This window comes from Nelumbo nucifera, chromosome 3, assembly GCF_055504915.1.
Source record: "Nelumbo nucifera cultivar China Antique chromosome 3, China Antique-T2T, whole genome shotgun sequence".
NCBI lineage: Eukaryota > Viridiplantae > Streptophyta > Magnoliopsida > Proteales > Nelumbonaceae > Nelumbo > Nelumbo nucifera.
This window is the reverse complement of record NC_142651.1, coordinates 24,788,519-24,799,721: the sequence shown is the minus strand read 5'-3', so window position 1 is coordinate 24,799,721 and position 11,203 is coordinate 24,788,519.

Below are 11,203 nucleotides of genomic sequence, written 5' to 3'. Positions count from 1 at the left end.
CTTAGAGTTTGATGCAAGGGAAGTCTAGATCACCTCCCAATGAAAATAACCATTTTCCCAATTCACTTTTGCTATGATAATGTGCATCAAGAATCATCATGGCCATTGTTATGATCTAGACTTGTTCATGGGCAAAAGCACAAGCTTGGCTTTGCCAAAACTCTAATGGGTTAGCATGAAATCCGAACCCCAAAAGTATAAAGTAAAGCCTAAAACCTGGCCCGTGAATAGGTCCACTATGATCCCATAAAGTAGGGATGGCAACGAAACAAGTTAGAGGAGGGTTTTGTAAATTCTATATCTTATTTGCATCCCTAAACCTCCCAACCCGTACCTACCCTGAAATCTGTAGCGGGTTAGATTTTGAGAATCCAAACCCTCTTCACATTTAAGGATAGGGTGGATTGGGTTAAAATCTACATCTAATTTCTTATTTTTTATTGTTATCTTATATATAAGCAATAAATAAGTAAAATAACACAAAAAAAAACAACAAAATTTTTAATTACTTGATTAAAACATGCAAAAACAGTAGGGCTGCAAATCAGGCCGGGTTAGGTCAGGTTGAGGCTAACCCTAGCCCAACCCTAAGTTCTAAACCCCCAACTCTAACCCTAACACAACCCAACCTTCAACCCGACCTACCCAACCCTAACCCTAACTAAAATCTTTCAACCCTAACCCAACCCAACATTCTTTCCACCCCTTAAAATCTCGTAGATTCTTAATCTCAGATCTAAACTCAATTTTCACTACATATATTAATCCTATGTTTTATTAGCATTTGTTTGTTGGTATTTTTATTGGTTCTTTAAGTACAAAATAAAAAAAAAAAGTGTTTGAAATGATTATAGTTTATTATGAGTTATAACTTATAATTAGATCTTTTATGGGCAAGCTATGGGTGGCAAACAACAACGAGGAGATAAAGAATAAAATATTCAAAAAACATAAAAAATGTTATTAAGGTTTTGTATTTCCAATTAGGATTAAGTGAAAAATTATCTTAAAAGAAATAAATGATAGTATGTAGTAGGGGGGGGGGGGGGGGGGGGGGGGGCTATACAACTATCATGCATATATACTAAAATCAGGTTTATAAATTTCAACCCTAACCCTAACCCGAACATCAACCCGACTCAACTTTTTCGGATTGGGTTCGGACCAACCCAACCCAAGTTACAGCCTTAAAAAACACATAAGCTATTAATTATCTTTCATATACAATTCAAAATATTATTATATCCAAACACCTAATACATAAAGCTTAGCCATACGAATTGTAGAATCCGGAAACCCATCATTCAAAAATAAAAAACCCATCCGAGCAGGTACCAAGGATATAAATTGCCGTCCCTAGCATCAAGACGTCACTTGTATAATTCAAAATGGGGTTATAGCAATATATCAAACTCAAAGGTTTTGATTTCATTGATTTAACCATGCGCTAGCGCTAAAATAGTGTTTCACAAAAGTGATCAAAATCAAGTATATGTTTGGCGTCAATGTTGCAGTTGCAGTTAGGATATTTCCTGAGAAAATGGTGTTGTTGATGTGTGGCTTGGAGTTTATTTTTGTTTGGAATCATTGCTGCCAAGTAGGACATTTCCTGGAGCAACAACTTTTTTTGTTTGGTACTATTGCTCCAAGAAACATTTTCAGCACTGGTACCTATTATCTAGTGTTACATCACTGCCCTGTTGGCAGCAACAAGTTGCAGCTCCAGGAAACGCCAAATTTGGCGTTGCTCCAAGCTATGGCTTCCCAATTTTCGAAGTATGGCTTGTAACGCCGTTTTTTATAGAAAAATGGTTCCAAATAAATATCCGTTTTCTAGAGCACTGTTTTTTCCGATGTGACGCTGATGTGGCACCGTTGCTCCAAAAAATAGCAACGATGCCAAACAACCCCCAAAGGTTTTGACTTTTGATTTCATTGTATTAGCCATGCGCTAGAGCTAGATGCCTAAAACAATGTTTCGCAAAAGTGGTTACATCTATTCACTAACAAGTGGCACATATAAAAGAAAAATAAAAAATAAAAACTATATTCTGAGTTGTCACATCTTGGTTATTCCAAATTTTTAATGGGTAAACGACTTAAACATACTTGAGGTTTCAAAAAATACCCACAGGCCACAGGTTTCTTCAAAAATAAATAAAGAAATACTCATAGGTTTCTAAATCTATCTATACTATTTTAAAAAGAACAAATGGCTTTAAGAATATTTCTGGAATTTAAATTTATTGATAAAAATGAGTAGGAATGGCAACGGGGCAGGGTGGGGACGAGGAGCCTCTCCCCATCCCCGTCTCCGCAAAAATCCCCATCCTCATCCCCGTCTCCGCAAAAATCCCCATTCCCATCCCCATCCCCATCCCCACGGGGATCCCCATTCCCCATGATTCTTTATAATGCTAATCATTTTGTTTTTGTTTTTGTTTTTTTATTTTATTTTAAAAAATAAAAATAAAATAATTAACATTTACAATCATATTAGAAAATATTCAACCGTATTTTTAAAAATATTAATATATAGATGTATGGTTACATATTTACATATATAACGTTACATCACTGCCCTGTTGGCAGCAACAAGTTGCAGCTCCAGGAAATGCCAAATTTGGCATTGCTCCAAGCTATGGCTTCCCAATTTTCAAGGTATGGCTTGTAACGTCGTTTTTTATGAAAAAATGATTCCAAACAAATATCCGTTTTCTGAAACACTGTTTTTTCCGATGTGACGCTGATGTGGCACCGTTGCTCCAAAAAATAGCAATGATGCCAAACAACCCCCAAAGGTTTTGACTTTTGTTTTCATTGTTTTAGCCATGCGCTAGAGCTAGATGCCTAAAACAATGTTTCGCAAAAGTGGTTACATCTATTCACAAACAAGTGGCACATATAAAAGAAAAAAAAAAAAAACTATATTCTGAGTTGTCACATCTTGGTTATTCCAAAATTTTAATGGGTAAACGACTTAAACATACTTGAGGTTTCAAAAAATACCCACAGGCCACAGGTTTCTTCAAAAATAAATAAAGAAATACTCATAGGTTTCTAAATTTATATCTATACTATTTTAAAAAGAACAAATGGCATTAAGAATATTTCTGGAATTTAAATTTATTGATAAAAATGAGTAGGAATGGCAACGGGGCGGGGTGGGGACGGGGAGCCTCTCCCCATCCCCGTCCCCATGAAAATCCCCATCCCCATCCCCGTCCCCGTCCCTGTCCCTGTCCCTGTCCCATCCCCATCCCCACGGGGATCCCCATTCCCCGTGATTCTTTATAATGCTAATCATTTTGTTTTTGTTTTTGTTTTTATTTTTTTAATTTATTTTAAAAAATAAAAATAAAATAATTAACATTTACAATCATATTAGAAAATATTCAACCATATTTTTAAAAATATTAATATATAGATGTATGGTTACATATTTACATATATAACGTATGCATACACATATACATATATATTAGTGGGGATCCCACGAAGTGGGGATCGAGGTCCCCATGGGGTGGGGAGTGCTCTCCCCGTCCCCGCTAATGGGGATGAAAATTTCCCCATCCCCATCCTCGCGGGGGGAAAATCATCCCCATCCTTGCCCCATTCGGGGCGGATCCCCACGGGGATTGGGGAAATGGGGAAAATTGTCATCCCTAAAAATGAGGTAAATAGGACAATCGGTTCTTAATATTAAATGAATTGAAAAGAGGTAATTTAAAGATATTCAATGCATTCAATTCTCTCTTGTTAAATCCAACATTTAAGTTATTAATTTGCATTCATGTTCATTGAATCATATATTAAAGTCATTTTTGTTTCTTCTCATCATTAATTTCTATTAATTGAATCCATACTTAATAAATTAATAATTCCAATAACATAAAAGCTTATACTTTTAAAATCTACCTAGTAAAAATAGTGTTTTCATCTAGGTGGTGGTAATAAATTAAATCATTTTGGGTCAAATGGGTTAATCCATATTGCCATGATTAAATAATAAAATTAAAAAATAGATAAATGAAAAAATAAAAAAAAATTGAGAACATTTTTAACATATATATTAAACAATGATAAGTATGATAAATAAGAAATATTTTTATTAATGATGGAAATGGAATGTAAAATTTAAAACCAATTAGAAATAAAAATATTGTCCTATTTTCTCTCATTAAATCCTATATTTAAGATATATTTTTCTCATCATTAAATTTTTGTAATTAAATCCACAATATTAATTTTAATAATATAAAAATAAATATTTTGGAAAGTAATTTAAAAACAGTACTGATGTAGCGCGATCCGGTCACTCCTAGCTGGCACTCACGTGGCTCTTGGAAGGTACCTGAGATGAGAAAGAAGAAGAATCCCCGGGGAGTTTACCCGGTGGGGATACTCCGATGCTTAAGTTAGTACTCTGAAGGAGAAGCAAAAGGAGACGAAGACTAAGAGTGCAAATAGCGCGTTCTCACTATATTCAAGAGATTAGAGGTTTCAAGAAGAAATTTCTCTTCTACCCTGAGGGTTTTTATAGGGACACTCATGTCAGATCGGGCATAACCGCCATTGGGCTCCTACTACAGCCGTTACCTGCCAGGGCTGCGCAGGTGGCCGTGTGGTGTACGTCTCGCCTGGGTGAGTGACACGTTTTCAAAGTGACAGGCACACCCTTGCCGGTTGTGAGACGTGGACGCAGACTGCCGAAAGGACTGGGACTGTGCCGTCAGTAAGGGATATGGCATAGTCTGATCGGTACGGCCTGTCAGTCGGAAGCATCTTGGGGGGTGCTCGTGCGGTTCATTCGCGAGCTATTCTGTAGCGAACTAGGAACACTCCAGGGTTACCCTTAGTAGAATTGGCCCTTGGGATGGCTTGTCTGCTTGGGAGCTCGGACGAGCTAATGACTTTAGCTTGCGAGCTAAAGTTGTCTCGTAGTATCTCTTCAAAGGTAGCTCGGGGAGCCCAGGGTTCATCGTGGTGAACTCCTCCTTTCGTGAGCTACAATGTAGCGAGCTGCTTCGTAGGCCCGTCACTTGGTCATACCAGGCTACAACGCTGAGCTGTCGTTCGTGATGAGTCAGTGTCCATGTGTCACCGTTTCATAGGTTGGGTCAAATCGTCCTCCATCAATTGCCCCCTACTCCTCGGGCTAAGAGCACTGCCTTAGCACGGGGAGTTTATGAAACACGATGGACTGATTTGACCGAAATTCAAACTTGATTGACTGCCCACATTAAATGCATTTGTAGGAATCAAGAGATTTTCTGACCTTCCTGACTTTTCGGATTCCGAAAACGTGCTAAGGTGGATTTTAACTCCGAACGTTGTGCGGCTGTGATTACCTTAATTACGGAAGACGTGCCGCCAATCACCTTCGGTTTTCAGAAGGCGTGCGGTCAGGGCACCCGCAGGCCGTTGGATTTGCCTTGATCCGGGCCGTCAATTTGGAAGGGTGGAGACTATAAATAGGGGGGCCTCCTGGGCCTCACTTTCTCACACGCCATCTTGTTGTCTTCGGATTCTGAGGTCGCGCACTTCATCTAGTCTACCCGAATTCCTCAGTTTGCTTCGTTCCGTCTCTTCTGGTGAGTCTCAATCGTTGTCAGCCATGTCTGGGTACCCATACCACACCTACCACAGGGGCGATAGCCAGGACGACGATGCTCCCTCGAGCTCGAGGGGAGCCTGGGAGCAGATCCCGGGGGCTCGGGAGGCCTCCGGCGATGTAGCATCTACTTCTAGGGGGAAGGAACCTGACACCTTTGGCCCTTCCTTGATGACAGCGGAGAGACTCAGGTCTCTAATCCGCTACTTTCGCCTCCCTGGGGACCTGGTCTACAGCCTCCCTACTGGCAACTTCCCTTGGGAGCATGGTCCCAATGACAGAGTAATCTTCCAGGAACAACTAGAGGCTGGCTTGCGTCTCCCCCTGCACCCCTTGATAGTGGAGGTGTTAAATCACTTTAACGTCACCATTGACCAACTTCATCCCAACGCCATTCGAAACATGGTTGGGACTATATCTCTGTGTTACGAGTACTGTCTTCCTTTGAACCTTGATATTTTTGCCTCTATCCTTTGTATAAAAAATGCTGCTCCTGGGGTTCTTCCGAAGAGGCGCTTTTACTACCTCTCTCCCCGTCGCGGCTATAAGCTCTTACACGAGCTGTTGAATAAGATTCCCGCCTGGAAGCGGAATTACTTTGTGGTACGCAACCCTGAGGGGTGGCCCTTCCCAACTGCTTGGAGGGGCGCCATCCAGGACCCCAGGGCCGAGCTGGACCTCGAAACTCGGAAAACGATGCTGTCCTGGGCATTGGTAGGCTTCCTTTGCTCGAACTACTTGGCCGAGGAGAAGCTCGTGCAGGCCGGCCTGATCCCGGGTAGGTTGTCTTTTTAGGTTGTGTGGTTTCTGTAACGACGTCATACACACATTTGCATGCATATATTTCATTCTTGCTGGACTAACGCTGATGTTTTTCTTGGTAGCCATCATGTCCAGTGCCGATTCACACCGCCTTCTCTCGAGCAGCCAGAGGCACCATGCGAAGAGGACGTGCCCCAACCAGACCCCCCTGGGAGGAACTGAGTTCGGGTCTGCCGAGCCGGTTTTATCCTCCCCTCCACCCGAGATTCCAGCACCCCCACCCGAGGGAACTAGTGGGGTTGACTTCGGAGGGGACGAGCTCCCTCAGCAGGGGGAGGCTCCCTGTAACCCCCTCCAGCCACGCCCCTACCCCCGGTTCCCAGTGGAGAAATGGGAAGGGGTGAACGACTACCTCGTGGCTCGCTGGAGGAGCCGGAAGGCGATTACTAACGATGAGGTCGCTCAGTGGGGGATTATGGAGCCCGGGGACCTCGCCGCGTTCGCGTTCGCCTCCGCCCACTGCATGGTGGTAAGTGACTCCTTTCCTTTTTCTTCTCTCGTTTTGCTCCTTTCCGCTGTCCTCTGATCTTCTCTTCTATCGGCAGGTGAATTCCGTCATCCATGCCATGGCTCTCCAGACGTGCGCCCATCGTGTTGACGCCCTCGACTAGCGGGCTGCTAACAAGAAGCTCCAGGGCGAGCTCGACCGGATCCGGGGCGAGCTCCATCACACTCGCAAGGGGAGCGAGTCTCAAGAGCTACTCATCCACGACCAGGAGGCTCAAATCGCCCAGCTTTCTTAAGGGAGCGCGAGTTACAGGGGGGAGCCGTCAAGGATGGCGGCGGAGAGGGAACTTCTCAGGCAGCAAGTGCGGGACTTGGAGTCCACTCTTCTAAATCGGACTCGAAACTTTGATCAGATGGTGGAGGCTAAACGAGAGAAAGCGGTCTGGGATTTTAAAGACTCCCAGGAATACCACGACCTCCAGGCGGAATATGGTTCGAGTTCGTACCACTCTGGGTTTAAGCTTTTCCGGTGGCTGGTTTGGAAAAAGTTCTCCGGACTCGACCTCGACAGCATCACTATGAAGGGTCTGTCTCCTGAGACAGCGGACCAAGTGGAGGAAGAGGATCCTGACTCCCTAGAGGATGAGGAGGCGGATCCCTGAGGCGGTGTTTCTCTGGACTTCTGGCGGCTTCTGGGTGCCGTAAACCCGGTCTTTCAAAGGTCTTTGGTTGGGCGGTTGTGCCCTGTGATAGTCAGACTTTCCCGAGCTGTTTAGCTCGGTTATTGCGTTATCATTTTTCTCCTCTTTTTTTTTTTGAAATGATGATGAAAGTTTTCCCTTTCTTCTTCCAAGTATGATGGGCTCTTTGTATCTTTGCTAAGGCGATCTCAATACCCAAGCTATTAGAGCTACATACCCGAAGTAAGGCATCTCTATGGGGCACGACAAAGCGATTACCACTTGTGCCCGAACTATGTGCTCGTCGGTTATTCTTTACTTCGATCATCGTACTAGAACAAGCTATGTTTGGTGGGGTTTAAGCCCGAGCTGCTTACACTCCTCACTTGAACAAGCTATCATGGAGACGACTGGGTCTGATTGCGCCGATATCGTGTTAGCTCGGCATTTTTGCCCTTAGGCTCTGGGAGTGACTTATGTTCTACTTTTGAAGTTCGTCTGTGCCTCAAAGGCGACCGGGTCTTAGTGCGCCGAGATCGCGTTAGCTCGGCATTTCGGCCCTTAGGCTTTGAGAGTGGCTCGTGGCCTACTCAATTGTTATAGATAGTATTGTCTTAAATTGACAATATTCCATGCCCGAGGTACTTGTTTCCCTTCGAGGGTCTCGAGCTCATACGTTCCTTCCCCGAGGACTCATTTTACTCGGTAAGGTCCTTCCCAGTTAGACCCAAGCTTGTCAGCGCCGGGCTCAGGTACCATAACCTTTTGAAGAACCAGGTCGCTGACGCGGAGGTTCCGCTTCTTGACCCTGGTGTTATAGTACCGAGCTACTCTCTGCTGGTAGACTGTAGTCATGACGTACGCAAGGTACCTTACTTCGTCGAGTAGATCGAGGTTGGTATGGAGCTCATCTTCATTCGCCTGATCACTGTATGCTTCTAGTCGCAGCGTAGGGACTTCGATATCTGCAAGGATAACTGCTTTGGTACCGTAGGTGAGGTTAAAGGGTGTTTCTCCCGTGGCGGTCTTCTCCATGGTCCGGTAGGCCTATAAGACGCTAGGTAACTCATCTGGCCATAATCCTTTAGCTCGGTCTAGCCACGCCTTTAGTCCGCGGAGGATGGCTCTGTTCGTGACTTTTGCCTGGCCGTTTGCTTGTGGGTGTGCGACCAAAGTAAAATTCTGTTGGATTCCCGTGTATTGGCACCAGTCTTGAAATTTGATGTCCTCGAACTACTTGCCGTTGTCGGAGATCAATACCCGAGGTAATCCGAAGCGGCACACGATGTTCTTCCAAAAGAAGTTTTGAACATTTCGGGCCGTGATCGTTACAAGGGGTTCGCTTTCTACCCACTTGGTAAAGTAGTCCACTACTACTACTAAGAACTTCCTCCCACCCGTTGCTGGCGGGAATGGACCGAGTAGATCGATGCCCCACTGTGCAAAGGGCCATGGGCTGGTGAGATACTTGAGGTCGGCAGCGGGTTGGTGGTGAATATCGGCATGTCTCTAGCATTTGTCACATTTCCTAATGAGCTCGATGGCGTCTGCTTTCATTGTTGGCTAATAATATCCCTGTCGAAGTGCCTTCTGGGCGAGGGCCCTGCCCCCCAAGTGTCCGTCGCATAATCCCTCTTGAGTGTCACGGAGTACGAGCTCGGCTTCGGTAGGTCTCAAGCAACGCAGGTAGGGGAGTGTGTAGGATCTCCGGTATAGCTGTTCGTCTATCATGACATATTTGGTTGCCTAGCGCTGCACCCTTCTAGCAGCATTACGATCTGCAGAGAGGGTCCCATGTAGCAAGAAGCTCGCGAGCGGGTCAATCTAGCTCGGCTCTGCTCGAACGATGGGAGCGACCTTCTTTGCCCCCCTCGAGAATGCTAGGCCGAGGTAAGTCCTCTATGTGCACGGTTCTCATGGTGATGTCGCTGGCGCTGGCTAATCTGGACAGGGCGTCGGCCTCAACGTTCTCCGACCTTAGGATTTGCCTGATAAAGTGTGACTGGAAGTCGAGCAGGGCCTCTCTGACTTTGGCTAAGTAGGCTATCATGGTCGGCTCGCGAGCTTCGTACTCACCGGTGACCTGGTTGACCACGAGCTGGGAGTCGCTGCAGATGACGATGTGCTTTGCTTTTATTTCTTTGGCTAGGGCTAGTCCATCTATCAACGCCTCGTACTCCGCTTCATTGTTAGATGCCGCGAACTCGAAGCGTAGCGCGTACTCCAGTTTCGTGCCACTTGGGTTGTGTAGAACTATTCTAGCTCCGCTGCCCTGTTGGTTCGAGGAGCCATCTATGTGAAGGATCCAGGGCTCCTCGTCCCAGCTCGCGCTTGGCCGAACTAGGAGAGATGCCACACTGGCTGCTACCTCACGGGGTTCGGACTCGACTGTCCTAGGAGCTTCGGGCTCACCCGAGCTGGGAGCCTTGTGCTCAACCGGCCTGGGGACTTCGGAGCTGAATGTGCATTCGGCTATGAAATATGCTAAGGCTTGGGCCTTAATGGCAGTTCGCGGCCTGTACTGGAGGTCGTACTCGCTAAGCTCGATGGCCCACTTCGTCAACCGACCAGAGACCTCAGGCTTAAGTAAGACTTGCCTCAGAGGCTTGTCGGTGAGAACGATAACAGTGTGAGCCTAGAAGTACGGGTGGAGCTTCCGAGCTGCAATTATCAGTGCGTATGCCAACTTTTCTATCCATGGCTATCTCGTCTTTGCTCCCTGCAATATTTTACTAAGATAATAGATGGGTCGTTGAACCCGATCTACTTCTTTTATTAGTACCGAACTGACAACTTCGTCACTTGCCGAGAGGTACGGTTCTAAAATATCGCCCTCCTCGAGCCGGGTTAAGATCGACACACTAGCGAGGTATTTCTTTAGCTCGTCAAACGCGAGCTGACAGTCTTGGGTCCATTCGAACCCTTTGCTCTTGATCGCCTTAAAGAACGGCAGGCAGCGGTCCGCCGATTTGGACATGAAGCGGCTGGGGTTAGCCACCCAGCTAGGGTAGTGGACTTCTCTTATGAAGTCAGCTGCGAGGAGCTTCTCGACCTCCTCGTCGACCGCTTTTCATCGTTCCAGGACTAGGTTGCGTTTCTTCTGTCTAACGGGCCTAACTACAGGATTAGTATTCAGCTTATGAGTTATAAGGTCGGGGTCTATTGGCATCTCTGCCGCGGACCATGCAAAAATATTTAAATTTTGGAGTAAGAAGCTTACCAGTTCGGATCGTAGAGGTTCCTGGACGGAAGTACCGATCTGAACCGTCCGAGCCGGGTCGGCTGCTGAGGTCGGGACTGTGTGACTGTTTCTTCCATGGGCGCGGCTCATTCCTTGCTTTGCTCCGTAGGCCGCTCCAGTTCGAGGTCGTCGGCCACCTTGGTCTTTCCCTTTGGGGTGGCGACGTAGCACTTGCGGGACTCGAGCTGGTCGCCTCGCGCCACCACCACACCAAAGTCTGTTGGGAACTTCATAGCCAAATGATAAGTGGAGACCATCGCCCGTAGGACATGGGTGATCGGCCGACCTATTATGGCATTGTAGGGAGAGGGGGTCACGACCACCAGGAAGTCGTGTTTGAATCTGACCACGCAAGGCTATGTGCCGACTTCCACAGGTACTGTTATTTTCCCAAGGGGC